The sequence below is a fragment of the Marmota monax genome, unplaced genomic scaffold, assembly GCF_021218885.2.
Source record: "Marmota monax isolate L192 unplaced genomic scaffold, Marmota_monax_Labrador192_F-V1.1 WCK01_AAM20220418_F8-fsc00074, whole genome shotgun sequence".
In the NCBI taxonomy this organism is placed as follows: Eukaryota; Metazoa; Chordata; class Mammalia; order Rodentia; family Sciuridae; genus Marmota; species Marmota monax.
In genome coordinates, this window is record NW_026694232.1 from 3,993,677 (window position 1) to 4,010,948 (window position 17,272).

The 17,272-nt window shown below is 39.5% G+C and overlaps 1 long non-coding RNA gene across 2 annotated transcripts; it reads right to left on the reverse strand.

The window, feature by feature from the left end:
* Positions 1–1,276: 1,276 nt before the first annotated feature.
* On the reverse strand, positions 1,277–16,820 carry LOC124108422 (uncharacterized). 2 transcript variants are annotated; one of them, XR_006856677.2, is made up of 3 exons: positions 16,564–16,820; positions 14,862–15,007; positions 1,277–2,580 (listed from the first exon to the last, which is right to left on the reverse strand). It is a non-coding gene; the product is annotated as an uncharacterized LOC124108422 (long non-coding RNA). The 2 variants fall into 2 exon arrangements; XR_006856676.2 differs by lacking the exon at positions 1,277–2,580 and adding an exon at positions 10,688–11,272 and having other exon boundaries at positions 16,564–16,815.
* Between the last annotated feature and the right edge of the window lie 452 nt (positions 16,821–17,272).

Here is a 17,272-nt window from a genome sequence, read left to right on the forward strand (position 1 = left end):
ACTAATACTGATGCAGCAAAACATTCTTCAGAAAAGATCCTAGCCTATTGCCTCGCCTGCTCCCCAGCTCTGAGACAGATTTCCCTGTGCTTCATTCCCTCTGCTTCCTGTGTTACCCATAGTTGCCAGTACACTGTGCAACTCACACAACATCTAGAATAGAATCTAAATCTTATTTACCACGCTAATTTTACTTACTAGTAAGTTTGTTCTTTTTACAACTGACTTGCATTTGAAGTTCCATATTTCCAACCATCTTGGGAGGACTTATAATTCAAGAAATGAAATGTTCTTTGATTTGTAGGAGTCGTGTTTGGAAACTCCAAGGCCGGATTGCTGTTGCCTGGGTCACCCCAGCACAAGCCCTGCTCCCGCTGTCTTGGCATGGCTTTGAGTTCTGTGTGTTCTTCCATGAAACCACAGAGGCAGAGTTTATGAAAGTTCAAACAAAAAGCCGAGGGTCAGGGTTGCTAAACGATTGCATGAGGTCATACAACTCTAGAAGAAAGCCCCAAATCTTAAAAAAACATTTCAACAGAATTCGGTGAAAGGGAGACATTAGGAAATGGTGAGGTTAGAAATATTTAGAATCACTCAAAACTAAGGCAAGGGTTTGCACATCTGTTGCTCAGCTGATGTCTAATGATACCACGACACTGGAATCATTTGGGAGGCTTCTAGGACCTAGGAATTTTTACTTGATGAAGTACAGAAAGGAAATTTTTGTTTGAGAACATACAGAATTAACTTTCTCTTGGGCAGGATTTTGAGGTACAGTTGGCTTAACATAGATGGCCTAAATTTATGCATTTTTGTGGCCAACCCTTTTGTTTTGTTTTGTAGCTGGAAGTGGAATTAGCCCAACCTAGAAACCTGGCAATTAAATGATACATCTTAAAGGATATGAAGACTTAGTTGAGAAAAGGAAGGCAAAAAGGATATTTTATGGATAAGTACAGTGAGCTATTAACAGATATATCTTTTATTTACTTATTTATTTTGGTTTCTAATTTTTTAAAAAAAAATTATTTTAATTTGTTATATATGACAGCAGAATGCATTACAATTCACATTACACATATAGAGCACATTTTTTCATATCTCTGGTTGTAATCAAAGTATATTCACACCATTCATGTCTTCATACATGTACTTAGGGTAATTATGTCCATCTCATTCCACCATCTTTTTTCACCCCCATGTCCCCTCCTTTCCCCTCCTACCCCTTTGCCCTAGAGTTCATCTAATCCTCCCATGTTCCCCCTCCCAACCCACTATGAATCAGCCTCCTTATATTAGAGAAAAAATTTGGCATTTTTTTTTTGAATTGGGTATCTTCACTTAGCTATATATTCTCCAACTCCATCCATTTTTCCTGCTAATGCCATGATTTTATTCTCTTTTATTGCTGAGTAATATTCCATTGTATATATGTACCACATTTTTCTTTATCCACTAATCTACTAAAGGGCATCTAGGTTGGTTCCACAGTTTAGCTATTGTGAATTGTGCTGCTATAAACATTCATGTGGCTGTGTCCCTGTAGTATGCTGTTTTTAAGTCATTTTGGTATAGACTGAGGAGTGGGATAGCTGGGTCAAATGGTGGTTCCATTCCCAGTTTTCCAAGGATTCTCCATACTGCTTTCCATATTGGCTGCACCAATTTGCAGTCCCACCAGCAATGTATGAGTGTACCTTTTTCCCCACATCCTTGCCAACACTTATTGTTGTTTGTATTCTTAATAGCTGCCATTCTGACAGGAGTGAGATGAAATCTTAGAGTAGTTTTGATTTGCATTTCTCTAATTGCTAAGATATGTTGAACATTTTTTCATATATTTGTTGATTGATTATATATCATCTTCTAAAAGGTGTCTGTTCAGTTCCTTGGCTCATTTATTGATTGAGCGATTTGGTTTTTTGGTGTTTAGCTTTTTGAGTTCTTTATATACCCTAGAGATTATTTCTTTATCTGATGTGGGAGTGGTTAAAATTTTCTCCAAAGGCTCTCTATTCACCTCACTGATTGTTTCTTTTGCTGAGAAGAAGCTTTTTGGTTTGAATCCATATCATTTATTGATTCTTGATTTTAATTCTTGTATTATAGGAGTCTTATTAAGGAAGTTGGGGCCTAATCCCACATGATGAAGATTAGGGCCTACTTTTTCTTCTAATAGGCACAGTGTCTCTGGTTTAATTCCTAGGTCCTTGATCCACTTTGAGTTGAGTTTTGTGCATGGTGAGAGATAGGGGTTTAATTTCATTTTGTTTCATATGGATTTCCAGTTTTGCCAGCACCATTTGTTGAAGAGGCTATCTTTTCTCCAATGCATGTTTTTGGTGTCTTCATCTAATATAACAGATATCTATCTATCTATCTATCTATCTATATAGCTTGAATGAGAAGTTTTCATTCATTTCTAATTATATATTTCACATCTTCATGAAGACAGTTTTTCCCATGTTTAGACTCCCAGTTGACTTTGCTGTTGCCCTTCATCTTTCCCTGTCTTCATTTCTGCTGTTTATACTTAAATGTGCACCATCCATTTCCATCAAAGCAAGGGTAGGATTTCAACTGGAAAAACAACAACAACAACAAAATAAAGATAACATTGATTAAAATTTCATCCTGAAAAAGACACTTAAGTAAGCAATTTGGTTCATAGATGTATGTCAATGTGATACAATGGAAATGACATACAATATTCTCTAACGTGGAAAGTCAACTAGAAAACGATTAAGTTTGTGTTTTGCTTCTGGTGTTTTTATTTTGGGGCTTGCCCATTTCCCCAACCTCATATTCCTTAAGTTGAGTTGGTCATGATTCTTTTAATACAATTGTAATTGTAATAAAATTGTGCACCTACAATTTTAGGGAGACTCGAGGATTTTGGATTTAGATAGGTGTGTTTTAATCAATTTTAATTCCCTGCTGTTTTTAATCTTTTAAAAATTTTATTTATTTATTTTTATTTTTGGTACTGGGGATTGAGCCTCAGGGTGCTAAAAAAAATAAAAAGGTGCTAAGCCCTTTTTATTTTTTTATTTGAGATAGGGTCTCACTAAGTTGCTTATGGCCTTGTTTAATTCCTGAGGCTGGCTTTGAACTTGTGAGCCTCCTGCCTCAGACTGCTGAGATGCCGGGATTCCAGGTTTGCACCCGCCACCATGCCTGACTATTGTTTAAACTTTAAATTAGTCACTAAATTTTCCTGAGTTTTGGTTTCCCAAATTCATAGAATGGGAAAGTGCTAGTTTGAATTAAATAAGTAACATTTAGCATTTAGTGTTGTTAAAGAGTAGTACCTAGAATGTAGATATTGAATAAATAATAATAATTAATATTATTTTGCTACATGCATTTTCTCAACATTATCATATTATTTAGGAGTCAAAATTCCTGACACTGAGAATGTCCAAGCTCATAGTTCGAGGTAAAAATAATCACCAGAGTGACTGAAAATGCAAAATCTCAAATCCCTCTATGTGACAGGAGGAGTAGAAAGTCTAAGTCCAGTATGTTTGCCACAATGATTCGAGTCCTTCCCTATTTTGTCTCCAGATGTTTTCTTTGTTCATTGGTTTCTCGGGTCTAAGGCAGCCAGCTCTGCCCACTGGGCTGTACTCACCCTGGTAATTGTGGGTGTTAATGAAGCTAGTGGGAAGAAGTTGGCCTTGACCTGCATGATGTTCCTGACTCCTAGGGACCCACCACGCTCATTCATTGGGGGAGGGGAGGCTGCTAGTTCCTCAGTGTTCTAGGTGCTTCTCTCACCAAAGCTAAAAGGTGGCCAGCCAGTCAGCTAAACCCAATTTTTCTCCTTAGTAGACTTAGTAGACACACAATAAATAGAATATTTTGTTGGGTATGCAAGGTCAAATGTCCAGATGGTTGCCAGGTGCTGGAGCAGGTGTTCGAACCTCTTACCCATGGAGTTCCAGGGCAGATGCTTCCATCTATAAGAGTTGGGAATCCATTTCTGTGAGGGGAACCAGATTCTGGGACTGTGGGGGCTTTTAAGCCACATGAATAGGAAGTAGCAGCCTCTCTTCTGGCATGATCAAAGGTTGGGATTTGACATCAAAAGGATCTGACTTGGCATAACTTGGCCTCCATCCCTACCATGCCAGCAGAGTGTTTCTGATTGAGAAGCCTTAATGACTTCCTTGGCAGGATTAAGGGGCTGGGATCCAAGCTGTGAGATTGTGGTTGGTATGATATGGTAAGCTGATGACTTGAACACTCTATCATGGTGTTCAAGTTTGGGAAGGCTTTTGCTCCTCCCCTGCATAACTGGTATGGATGAGGCTGGGGTCCAACCTTGCAGTTGGCTGGAATTGACTGCCTCATGTACTTGGCAGAGGCTCATTTCCATGATTGTGTGCAGGAGGCCTGCTCCCTTTCTGGAAGCCAGCCCATAGGGAATGACCACAGCCAGGATAACCCCTACTGCGTATGTTGTACTAAAAATATTGAGACTGTTGATGTTAAAGTTTTATATCAAAACTAGAACTGCTTCTATTTTAGTTACCCAGTAAATATAAAATTTATTTATTTTCCCCCTTTAGTCAAAAAAAATGTAATTGGGGGCTACAGAAAGCTACCTGGCAACCTGATCTTGTTCTCTGGGCTTGTACCTTGGTGAGAGTAGGGTCTTGGTGGTTGCAGTTATAACCTGACCTTAATCCATAATGCCTTTGATAAAGATATAGAGAGATAGGTCCCTATGGACTTTGAGAGAGCCTTTTGTTCATTCATAAAACCTACACTTACTCAAGATCTGCAGATTACATGCAGCAGATTTATGGACAAACCCTACTAGAGGAATTAATAGTCTGCTCAGTGAGAAAGGAAGGTGAGGCTGCAACTGTAACCAATGTGATAAATGCTGCAATAGCGTGATTGCAAAGTTCTTTGGAACACAGAGGAGAGGTTGGAGTAATTAACTCGGCTATGAATAATTGGAGAAAATTTCACAGTGGATACGCTATTCAAGTTAGGGCTTGAAATGCCAATAGGAGCCTCCCCCAGTGGAGGAGCAGCAGAAGGGCTCTGGGCAGGGAGCATAGCTTGAGCTAAGGCCTGGAGGTGGGAGGAGGGCAGTGTGGTTAGGGAGAGCCAGAGGCCAGTGGAGCTGGACACTGGGTTTGAGGCTGGGTGGGGAGGGAGTGGTGAGTAGAAAAGGAGAATGAGAGCCCCCCATCTCTGACTGGGATATGGGGAAGATCTGTAGGGTGAAGAGAATGTTTAGGGACAGGAAGAGGGTGTAGCCAATTTCTGGGAAATCAGAAGACTGTTTTTCTAAGACAGGGTTTTTCAAAGCATCTCTCTCAGAACACTAGCCCTTGAGATATTCCTAGACCAAGAGAGATTTGCAAACAAGTGTGGGAAGCACGGTGCTATATATATATATATTCACATGTATGCAGAAATAGTATAGAAACTGACAGGTCATGTAGGCAAGAAATCTGCTAAACTTTGTTTAACCTAATGCTTTTCTGACTTATTTGACCATGAGATGATTTAGCTCTATGAGATACTTATAACTATTTCAGAGAAATAGCATCCCAGATTTCACATCTGGGAAATGCTAAAGACATGAAAACTCAGAAAGTAGGTAGACAGAGGAGAGGAAGATAGGTCAGACATATGTTCTTATTAGCCAAGATCCCCAAAGCTCTGGAAGGCCCTGAAGTGTTTATCAATGACAGCATTGAAAGCAGATATCTGGAAGAAGTAGAGAAAAGTCTTTAGCAGCAGGGGCTACATTGTGGATGCTGCCCCACGGGAGGTGGTTTTTAGGAGGTGCTTTTAGGAGGTGCGGGGCGGGGGTCACAAGACAATGATATCAGAGATTGCTACACTAAGGTAAGAGTGGATTAACTAGTAAGAGGAACCTAGCTTGGGAACAGTTTACATAAGACATCCTATGTTCTTATGAAGTATCTGGATCAGGCCCAGATTCCCAAGCCCATCCAACCATGTCAGGTAGGATAGGGAGAGGGAATGGAAGGTGGAAGGGGTTCCATTTTTAGGTGTCCAGGGAATAGGAGACCATTATGCACCATCCTGTCTTATTCTCACTCTTGATGGGCTCTGGGTCTGTTGCCCTTAGGACATATTTCTATCCTTTCTGAGGCCTAGGGAATCCTTTCTTTTTGTTCCCTGCTGCTTGCTCCAGTGTCTTATTCCAAATGTTCACAGTGCGCTCCAAAAGTACTTGCCTTTTGTCAGCAAGCCCCTCCCTATCTAGTGCTATTAAAAGTTATCACTCATTGATTGTCTATGACACATTAAGTTCTGTACTAAACACTTAACACAAGTGACTTGCATTTATTATTGACAGTGATTCTATGAGATAGAGGTATTGCAGGAATGTGTTTTGGGGTAATAGGATATTCTACTAACAGTGGCTTCAAGAGGTATGGATAATTCTCCCAGATGAAAAGAAGCCCAGAGGGAGGCAATTGTCAAATTCACTCAATGATACCACTCAGTATCCCCAAGGCTGCAAAGTGGATACTATACCTCCAAACATCATGTTGACATTTCACGTTATCTAGAGTGTGTGAGCCACTTTACATACAGAGCATCAATCACTCAGGTGTTTCTGTTTTTATCTTATTATCAGGAGCTGTGACCCACAAATTTTCCAAGTGGAATAAATTTGAGAAACTGAGGATTTGCTTTCCAGTCTCCATAGTTGGGGAAGGCAAGTGCGAAGTGGATTAGAAACAAGTGTTGGGTTAGCCAACCTAGAGGATCTGCGGTGGTAGGCATTCTTATTCCCACAGTAGATGACAAAGATCCCTCAGGAGGCTAAGTTAAATTGCTTGGGGTCTCAGCTGCTAAATGTCAGAGGTGGATTCCAAATGGATTCAACCTGATTCTGAAGCTGTTATAGGTTTCACTATTTCAGATAGTCCCCTTCTCAAATTCCCCAAATTCAGTTCAATTCAACTCTTTGGGGTCACAAACATATACAGATGAACAAAACGCTATTCCTGCCCCCTCAGCAATGATTGACCTTCACAGGAAGAGAGACATATACATATATCACCAATTCAGGGTAAAGGTTAGCGGGTAACATCATCAGAAAACAAAAATTGTGGGTATAATGAGGAGAAGGCCTGAGGAATTCTGAGAAGGTTCTTTGGAGGAGATATTTATCTGGACCACCAGTATGTACATGTTTCTTTTGTATATATTGTGATTTTTTTAAAATTAGACCTGTGTCAAGTTGAACATATCTTACTCTGGGTCATCTGAGGCATACTTAATGTCCAAAATTAATGTAGAGATGTAATCTTTGAAAGTAAATCAACTGAGCATATTTTCTTGCTTTAATATCCCCATCAAAGGCATAATCTTGTACTTTAACCCAAAACTATATCGAGTTTATCAAATTAACATGCATGAAGTAAAACATTCCCAAACCATAATAAACACAAGGCAGTTTAAAGTAAGCACAACCCATTATATATTTTCCTAAACAGGTGGAAGTGTCAGGTTGCACCCATAAAGAAAAGTTTTTATATCCCAATTACACAGGAATAAAATGACAGAGGGGCCATTTTTTACCCTGACACAAAAGGGAATGTAATATTTTAGTCTAATAGTAGGAGAAAAATTAGCTAGGATGAACTCAAGTGGAAATAAAATAAGAATACTTTTAATTACAGATTTTAGCAAAAAACAAATAAATAAATAAATAAATAAAAAGGACCAAGGTCATGGTCAGAATGTTCACAGAAGAGGAAAACAACAAATGGCTACAGGCATATAAAACTGAAAACAATAAAGAAATGCTGAGCAAAAGGAAATATTTTATTTCTGTTAAATTAGCAAAGAATTAAAAAAGAATAAATCCACTGGCAAAAATTTGGTGAGATGGCAATTTCATAGGCCTGTCGTAGGACTGTGAAGTGATATATTCTTTCTGGGAAGCAATTAAACAGTATATATCAAGAAACCAAAAATATTTATACGGCTAAACTCAATGATTCTACATCAAGAAATTCCCCTGAGCTAATAATTTGAAGTATGAGCAAAGATACATTCGCAAAGATATTAATATAGAATTGTTTATGATAATAAAAACATGAAAATTTAAATATCCCATAATAGGGCATTCGTTAAGCACATTATGGTATAGCTATACGATGCGATGATCTCATCATTATAAAAAATATTTTGAAACCCCAATGATATGCGGAAAATCTAATATAATAGGCATACATGTAAATAGCATAATTACCACTATGAAAAAAGATTTCATAGGAAAATATCAGAAGGAAATGTCAAATGTTAACACTTTTTGTTGGGTTGTGACATTTGGGAATTTTTTTTTATATACATTTTTTTTCTATCTTTTAAATCTTTAAAATTGTGTACATGTGATGTTTGTGCTAAGAAGAATGATAATAAGCATGTCCCCTGAATCCTCTTGGTGAGACTGGGTGCTCTTGGTTTCATCTCTCAGAAATAACCAGCCTTAAAGCTAAGCCTTCTGAGTGGAAGGCAACCCTGCGCTCCATGGTCCTGCGAAGAAACTTTCTTGCAGGGAATAAAGGCTGCTTCAATTCACCTAGTTCTCTGCCAGTGCAGGTTGTTGAAGGAATCCTCCCAGGAATGCAGTATGTGAAAGGTAAGACAAGACAGCCCATGACAGCCCCCATTGAGACTTCTTGTGTTCCCCACTGTGGTCAAGATGCAGGCTGTCCCTGCTGGCCTACTAACGGAACAGAGCTGTCAGCTGTGTGCTCAGAATACAAGTATGTTGAGAGGTCCCTATGCTGTTCAAGAAGACAAGCTTGCTGAGTCTCGGCACCCACATCTGGAGTGCATTAGCACCTCGATGTGACAGTCATGGTGCCCACCAACTGGCAAACTTCAGGATAGCTGTGAGCAGCTGCAACCCTGGGGAAGTTGGTGATGGTCCTGGGGCTGTGGCAGGATAACAAGCCCACTACAGGCTGAACTGATCTCTCTAGACTGGTGTCTGATCCTGTGCGTTTCTAAGTGGTATAAACTAAGTTTACATAATAGGGTTTGTTTCATCTATTAAATCCAGGAGGGTTTAATAATGGCTACTTATCACTTATGCCAGCCCCTTTACCTACAGTATCTCATTTAACTGAATCTTTGCTATTATCCTTTGAGGTTGACACTGTAATCCTCCTCACTTATAAGTGACTTAAATCTCATGCAGTGACAGGGGAGTAGATTCAGGATTCTAACTGAAATCTAAATCCAAAGTCCATGGGTGACATCTTTAACCAGTAGCTAATATTTCCCAAAATTTAGTTGTTTTGGTACCAACTTCACTGTTGTATCCAAGGCCAGGTCCATTTGTTCAAAAATTTTCCTTTAGCTAACTTGTTTTTTTCCCATTTAAATACATTGTCTTCATCCTAAGTGATAATGGACATGAGCTTATGGTGCTAGTTATGCTTTTTTTCTAATGTGTGATTTTTTTTAAACCTGAGTAATTTAAAAAGAGATTCAGTTCTTAAGTTTTCAAAAATACTTGCTACTCTTGAGGATGTGTATTGCATTTTGGGAAACTCTACTAGGCTGCCTTCTTCCGGCTGGGCCAAGAGGGGTCTTTTTGACTGTGCTATCTCTTAGTAGGAATATTGTTATAGCAATTCCTGCATTGGGGAAGGAATTTCCCTAATGTTTTTTAAGGATGACAAGATGTCAATACTCTATTCATACTGCTTTGTTCCAATGCTGAGATTCTTCTCTGACTCCATAGTCTCCATGAACAAGGGATACTTTGGATGCTCTTACTGTTGTGTTCATAACTTCTGTAGAATGTTCATGTATTTTCCTTTTTTTCCCCCCTGTAGTATCTCCTTTACAGTGGTAGAACTAACAAGCTACTAACCAGTTGCTATTCTCTAGTGCTCTTTTTGCCTTTGGTAAAATCTGACTGGCTTGAAATATCTTTTTGATGTAGCTATCCTAAGGCAAATGGTTGCTCACTGGGAGACGGTCTCCTCCTCCAGTACTGCAGAGGGCTCCCCAGCTTATGGATCAAGTGCCTCAGGCTTGTAGAGACAATAGAAGTGGAGTGGGCTTTTCCGGGAGCAGTTCACAGAACTCCTCTGTAACATAATTTGCAGTGTCAGTGTTCTGGAGATCTGGGAACCTCTTAAGACCATTTGATTTTTCTTTCTAGTGTGGGACCTGGCTAGACTGCTGAATGCTGTCAGTCATGCATTTGGCCATAAGACATTCATCCAGTAGAAAGTCTCTCAGGGAAAAATTAATATCACTCTTCCCTGGGCTGAAATTGGAGGACACTTTCACTTTAGTGCTATGTACAGATGTCAGAAAAACCAAACTGGGCATCCGCAGGCCTTAGTTTTCCTCCAGCTGTGTACTTGCAGGAAGGTCACCTATTCTTTGGGCCTCTGTTTACTCGTGTATAACCATACCTCTCTTCTAGCACCGGTTGAGATCCATTTTGAGTGTGCAAAAGTACATTGTCAGAATTGTTCTGCTGAAGTTAGTTACTGTGATGAAGTTCTATGGAAGACCAGGGGATCTGAGCAATGAATTTTGGGCTAGTCCAAACTCTAGGACACTGGGACTCTGGCAAGGAGGGAAAAGGGACAGAAGGTTCTGGGCTTATCAAACAGGCTTGTTTGCTTAGCTGAGCAAATACCATTGATGATGGCAAAGTTCTCTGTTTTTATTAAGCTTCAGTAACGTGCTTGTGAGAGATGGATTTGGTAATTACATGGAAGCAGAAATGGGAGAGGAATGAGAGAATATCAAGGATTATCTAGTCATCCTTGCCCCAGAGAATAATTGAAGGAAACCAGTATGGCCTAGAAGGGCAATAACACCAGAGAAACCACCAAATATTGTGTTCATTGTCAACAAAACAAAACAAAACAAAAACCCTCAAAATGAGCTGGAAAATAGGGCAGAATAGAGTGGTTAGGCCAAGTTATTGCCAGACACAGATGAGATGGCAGAAAGGCAGAATGATTTGATCTTTATACCTGGCATCCTCTCCAGAGTGATTAAATTCTGGTACTATGTTAATCCTGAACAGCCCCCAATTAGGGGCAATAAGTTAAATAGTAGTTACAATAATTTTTCTAGTAATAGCTATGTGCAAAGCATTCTAATAGGGAAGTTATTTATCTCCAGTCCTCATAACAACGCTGTGGAGTAGACGACACTGCTTCATCTTGCTGATGAGAAAATGGGCGGGGAGCTTCAGACCCACTCCTGAGGCTGGTTGCTTCTGAACGGAGAAAAGGAGACTCTGATTATGGTCTATTTGACCCCCAAACCCAAGCTTATTGTTGAATGCTACTTTAATTCTCACTGAGTAGTTCTGAGGGATAAATCAACATGGCTGGGGCTGAAAATTTTGGCTTTTGGTTGACCTACTGCCAGGCCTTGACAAACTGCTAAGAGAAGTATGGAAAATATGTCACTGAATAAGAAGTTTGAAGTTCATTGCATTAGTTATCATTAAAATAGATTTTGGAAATCACTTACCTAATTAGCTGTTATAATTATTAGTCAGTTGTTTCTATGGATACAACTCTGTCTTATTACTCAAAATAAACACTCATTTATGTGGTTATTTGTGCAGTCTAGACTTGAGCATCTGATAGTTCTGAAAAGAGGAGGAATTTCTTTTATTTTAGCAGGCTATTTATTGGTTACATTGAGTGCTAACCTGTAAATACAGTTGTCCCTTGGTGCCTGAGGGGGATTGGGTCCAGAACTCCCTGTGAAGATGCTCAGTATTTGCATATAATCAAGCACATCTTTCTATATGCTTTAAATCATCTCTAGATTACCTATACAACAATGTAAATGCTTTGTCAATAGTTGTTATAATTTATTTTTTAAGAGAATAATGATTTTCAAAAAGCCAGCACATGTTTAGTACAGGTGTAATTTTTGCATGTAGGTGATCCAAGGTTGGTTTATTCTGAGGATGTGGAACCCACAGATAGAGAGGGTTGGTTATACTCATCACAGACTTTTCAGGCTTTGAGGTGAGTGAGCAAGTGAAGTCCTCATCAATTTCATAGAGCAGTGGTTCTCAAACTCGTTCACACTTTGGAACCACCTGGAGGTGATTGTCCAGTCACTGAAAACTCAGAATTCTAGAGGAGTAAGACCCAGGTATCAGTTTTAAAATACTCCAGTCATCTCCCGTGCACATCCAAGTTTATGCATCACTTGCTCTTAGCAGAAACAGTTGGGAGTATTTGTAGGCAAATACAAAATTATCTTTCCTCACAGGCAGGCCAGAATGTGAAAGGGCGATTCTCAAAAACAGGGTGTATATCAAAATCACCTGGAGGGAGAGACAGGCTTAGCCAGACTGATGCTTGGCCCTACCTGCTCCTGATATTTTACTAAATGGTCCCTGGAGGGGCTTGCTCAACATCAGTACTTTAAAAAAGCCCCTTGGGTCACTCTAATATGCAACCAGGTTTCAAACCACTGATTCACGCCTACTAATCTTGAAGGAGGCCTAAGGCTCAAGTTTATTATATTTGCACTCCATTAATTTCCAGTAGGGTCTGATGCTTTTCACCAGCCATCTTTTTGGCTTTTAAATTAATCGTTGAATAATGAAAAATTCAATTTAGATAAGATTTTCCAGTGGTATAGGGTTGAAGAGTTGTCCTAAAAACGTCTTGCCTGCCAGCTATTGAATACCAATGCTAGTGATTATTGACCAAGCAGCATGGATTGTCTGTGAGGGGCAGGCAGGTTTAGTTGAGTCGATCTATTAGGTCTTGTTTTCTCGAATCCGAGTCTCATTTTCCTCCCAGAAATGAAGCATTCAAAACGACAACAACAAATCAACAACCAGAGCACATTTTATTGGAACATTGAAAATACTCAAGCTGCTTTATAATGAAAAACAGCGAGGCATGTATTAATTATTCAATAGAAAGCAGCTATGTATATTTTGAATTTCTTCCTATTATTTGGCCCACTGGTCATTTTTTCTACTTCTCACGTGGGTATCTTGCCTGTTTTTTCCTTTCCCTTTTCAGTGCTGAGTTCACAGTGCCCTCTTCATTATCATGAGAAAGAACTTTTCTAATGACTCAGAGATTTCTAAATTAAACCTAAAATGTTTATGGCAAAGATGCAGGGCACACATTATGTATCACCGATGCAATACAATAATAGAATTCAGATAGAAATTATCTTTGCAGACAGCAATCAATTTTTGCTGCTACTTTTTGCTTTCATGACAATCTGGCCAGTGGGCTGTGGAAAAAAAAATGCTTTTACTTGATTACTTATACTGTTGATAATCACTGTGGTTTTTGGCAGAGCTGAGACTTTAGTTCACAGACCTGCATTGCAATGGGGGAATGGGTGTAACTTGAAAATACTGCCAAAGTTCCTGTGGCTTTAGTTGACACCAAGGAATGTACAGACTCAAGCACAATTCTTATGTGACTTCGTTCTTTTACAGTGGTTTGCCACAGGCCAGTCCACACACTGGTGCAGGGTAAGCAAACATGGTTGTGGAGCACAAGGTCTCCTCTGCTGTGGAGGTCTTTGGGAACGACCTGTGTGTCCTACCTAATGTTCAGGACAAATATCCTCCCACTTGGAATTCTAGTTTGAAGGGAATAAAATATTTTTTAAAATTATATATATATATATAAATTATATATGTATGTATTAAATATATGTATACATATATATGTACTATATATATGTATTATATATATTTGAAAAACCTATAGTGTCAAAAACATATAGTGTTATTTTCCAAAGGGAGGGAGATCCACTATTTCAGGCTGAATGCTTTCTTTAGATCCAGATGTTGACAAGGAAATGAAAAGGAATAGAGAAAGGAATAGAGACCTGTTATGTGACAAATCTCTTTAGGGAAGTGACCTCAAAAGAGTAAAGGACAGATGGAAGCAGAAAAGCTCTATTAAATGGTTGCTTTAGCACTCTCAGTCAACGCCTATTCTTGATTTTTAAAAATCTTAAACATTTCAAACAAATCAGCTGTGCCACGGTTGAATGCTCTTGGGAAAAAAAATGACTCTGGTTAGTCCAAAAATGCCTCAACAGGCAACCTAAGGACTAGAACTGCCTTATTTCTTGAAAAAAAAATCGCTCCTCCATCAACAAAGGTGTCAGTTATAAAGAGGAGCACCTGTTTTGCTAGGACCTCAACTAAGACCTCTAATTCCTCTCACATGAGCCATTGAACAGCTGTCAGATAGGAGAACAAGTTTCAGACACTTGAGAACTATGACTTTGAACCAGTGACCTGGGGAGGGGGGGTCCTCTGTCCCTGTTATCACTCCTCTGGGCCACCTGCCACGGCAGACTACACAGTCATTAAAGAAAATAGCATCACCCAGTTTTGTTTGAGACTGTACCAGCATGTGTTCAGCATTAGGAGTATTTTTCTAGTCTAAGTAGCACTTATTCCTGATTGCTTTTGGTCTTGTCCCTGTCCTGTTTCGTGACACCATTATCCCAAAGTCACTAAAATCGGAAGTCATCATTATCTTTTAGATACTAAGTGTGCCTGATCATCTTTCATGCCTTGGGAATCCTTTTCCTGTCCATTACCATCACTTGAATTCAGGCTCCCTTGATGATATCATCTTCATCTTTGAATATCAAAGGAGCCTTTTAGTTCACCCCTTAGGCATACATCCTTTACCATTGCCAGATTTTCATCTTATATCAGAGGTCAAATAATCTCATTGTTATGATCAAGTTCTTCTGTGGCTCCCCACTGTGTTCAAATTCCTTCTTGTCTTATTCCTCACCCCAAGTGTCTCCTGACACTACTCCAGCTGGCTCTGCCACCTCACCTCAGGCACCTTGGGTGTTTTCTCCATCCAGCTCTGCTGGGCTGCTTTCCTTACAAGCACATGTGGGTTTCCTTACAGGCAATTTCTCCTGCCACCTCTTCTGTCTGCAACTCCATTCCTTTCTCCAGCTTCATGATTTGCTCCTCCTGCAAGGCCCACATCAAGTGTTACTATTGAAAAGACTTTCTGCCTCGAGAGAGATGGAATACTCCTTCCTTTGTTCCTTTATACTTAAGTTTGTCCTTATTGTCATACTCGTCCCCAGACTCACTGGTCCCATGAACACTTATGTGCTTATGCAGTTCTAAGTGCCCTGGGGACCAGAATTGCATCTGCTTCTCCCTTCTATTCCCGACATTTAGCATTAGTAGCACACGTGGTGGGTACTCAGTCTGTGTTATGTTGATTACAGGATTACAGAGCATGCTTTCTTCATGGTAGTTCAAGGGCAGCTTCCAGCCCCATTGCCTGTCGGGTGTGCCATTGCATAGTACCTGGGTTGATCTGTATGTCTTTTTGAGTTCCTTGTGAACTTGAAACCTGGAGGAATAAACCTGAAAGGGGACAACTATTTCTTTTCTGCTCAGGCTGGCCCCTTCATTGGCCCCCATACCTCCAAATCTCTTCCAGCCTGCTGTCTTTGCTTTCGTTGCTCTCTCTGCACAGTGAAGGTCACTTCAAAGACTGCCTCACACTGCATCTTCTCCTGCAAGCCTTCCCTGGGCCTTTCCCACTGGGTTTCCTTTCTGCTGACCCTCTCTAGGTCTTCAGAATCTGCTTTTCACTATTCAGCATTTGATTGCATACAGTTTGGAACCATTTGCTGATTATTTAGCTTGGTAAATCTTTCCTGCTTAATTCAATTAAGAACGACTAAAGTATAGTTTCACAGATTTTTTTTAATTTGTTCTAACTAGTTATACATGACAGCAGAATGCACTTTGACACATCATATATAGAGGGAGTATTTCACGTTTTTAACAAAGGTATTCCAGAGTCTCTACTGAAGGCCCCAGCTCTGTTATACCAGATGTCTAATTCTGGGCAAATTAAAAAACAAAATGAAACAAACAAAAAAAAAACGGCCTAAACCTCAAATATAAAATGGGTGAAATAATAGTATCTTTGTTAAAGAATATAAAGAGAAAAATACTCGAAACATTATATGCCTGATAAATGTCTCAGGATGTTATGGTTCATCATCATCATCATCATCATCATCATCATCATAATAATAATAATGTCAATCACAGACTGTTGAAATTGATTTGTCTTCTATCCAAGCATACCAAAGCGACCAGAAGCGATGCCTGATCCTTGGAGGCCTTGGTCGAAGTGCTGGGTAATTGGGGTTATGAGTTTGGCCGGCAGTCATACCTCGCCTGCTTTTTGGAACCCTGCTTCCACCTAGAAGGAAGAGCAGCCCATGCAGATACTGAAACCATATTTTGTTAGGTGGTGTCTTACAGCCTGAATCAACCACAAGAGCTTATAAATTGTCCTAAAACATACAAATAAAATGTGATTCATTCATTATTAACCAATAAACTCTTGTGTGTGCCGGTGCCATCATACCCAGACTGTAAGGTCACTGAAACAAATCCGAGGTATTTCTCTGGAAAGATGTTACAGGCTGCTTGTCTCTCTGCCAGAAGAAGGAGAAACAGACACCTCTCAACACAATTACCTGGGAAATATTTACCTTAAAATCATCCAAGTTTGCTTTCTTCATTTCTCATGTCTCATTCCAGAAAATCTGAATTTATGTGGCAAAAGTTTACTCTTTGAATTTAGGAAAAGCAATATAGTTCGTTCTCTCTCTCTCTCTCTCTCTCTTTTTAATCTTTCACAGACTTTGCTCACTGGGCCAGAAGCCTGGTACATTTAGGCACAGCTGTACTCTGATCTTATGTCGCTAGTTAACATTTCCACTTCTAGGCATTCATTTGGCTTATTTGTTCCAGAAAGTCTTCTGTTTTCTGATTAAACATTTCACTGTGCTGCACCCACAGATCCATAACCTAATTCAGTGGTTGAGGTTTCAGGACTGCAATTTAAAGAGCCAGTGACCTATTGAAAACACTGCATCTTTTCACCATTAGATCTGAGAACTGCCCTACACAAAATTTCAGTGCAGGTTGAGTTTGATCCTTGGCCTTTATATTTCCCCTTGAAGGGCTCTTTTCACCCATAGGAAATTTTTTTTCTTCTAAATCATCAGTTTACCTGGTGTCCCTTTCTTAACTGAGTAGCAATACCCTAACACTTCTTAAGGCGTAGAGAGATTCCTAAGCTATTTATATCTGAAACATGTACAACTAAAATTTAGAAAGTGTTTTAAGACCCTGAAAAATGAAATGATAATGACAGGATGGTGTGGATGAATCAAGATTTATGGTGACAGCATTTTT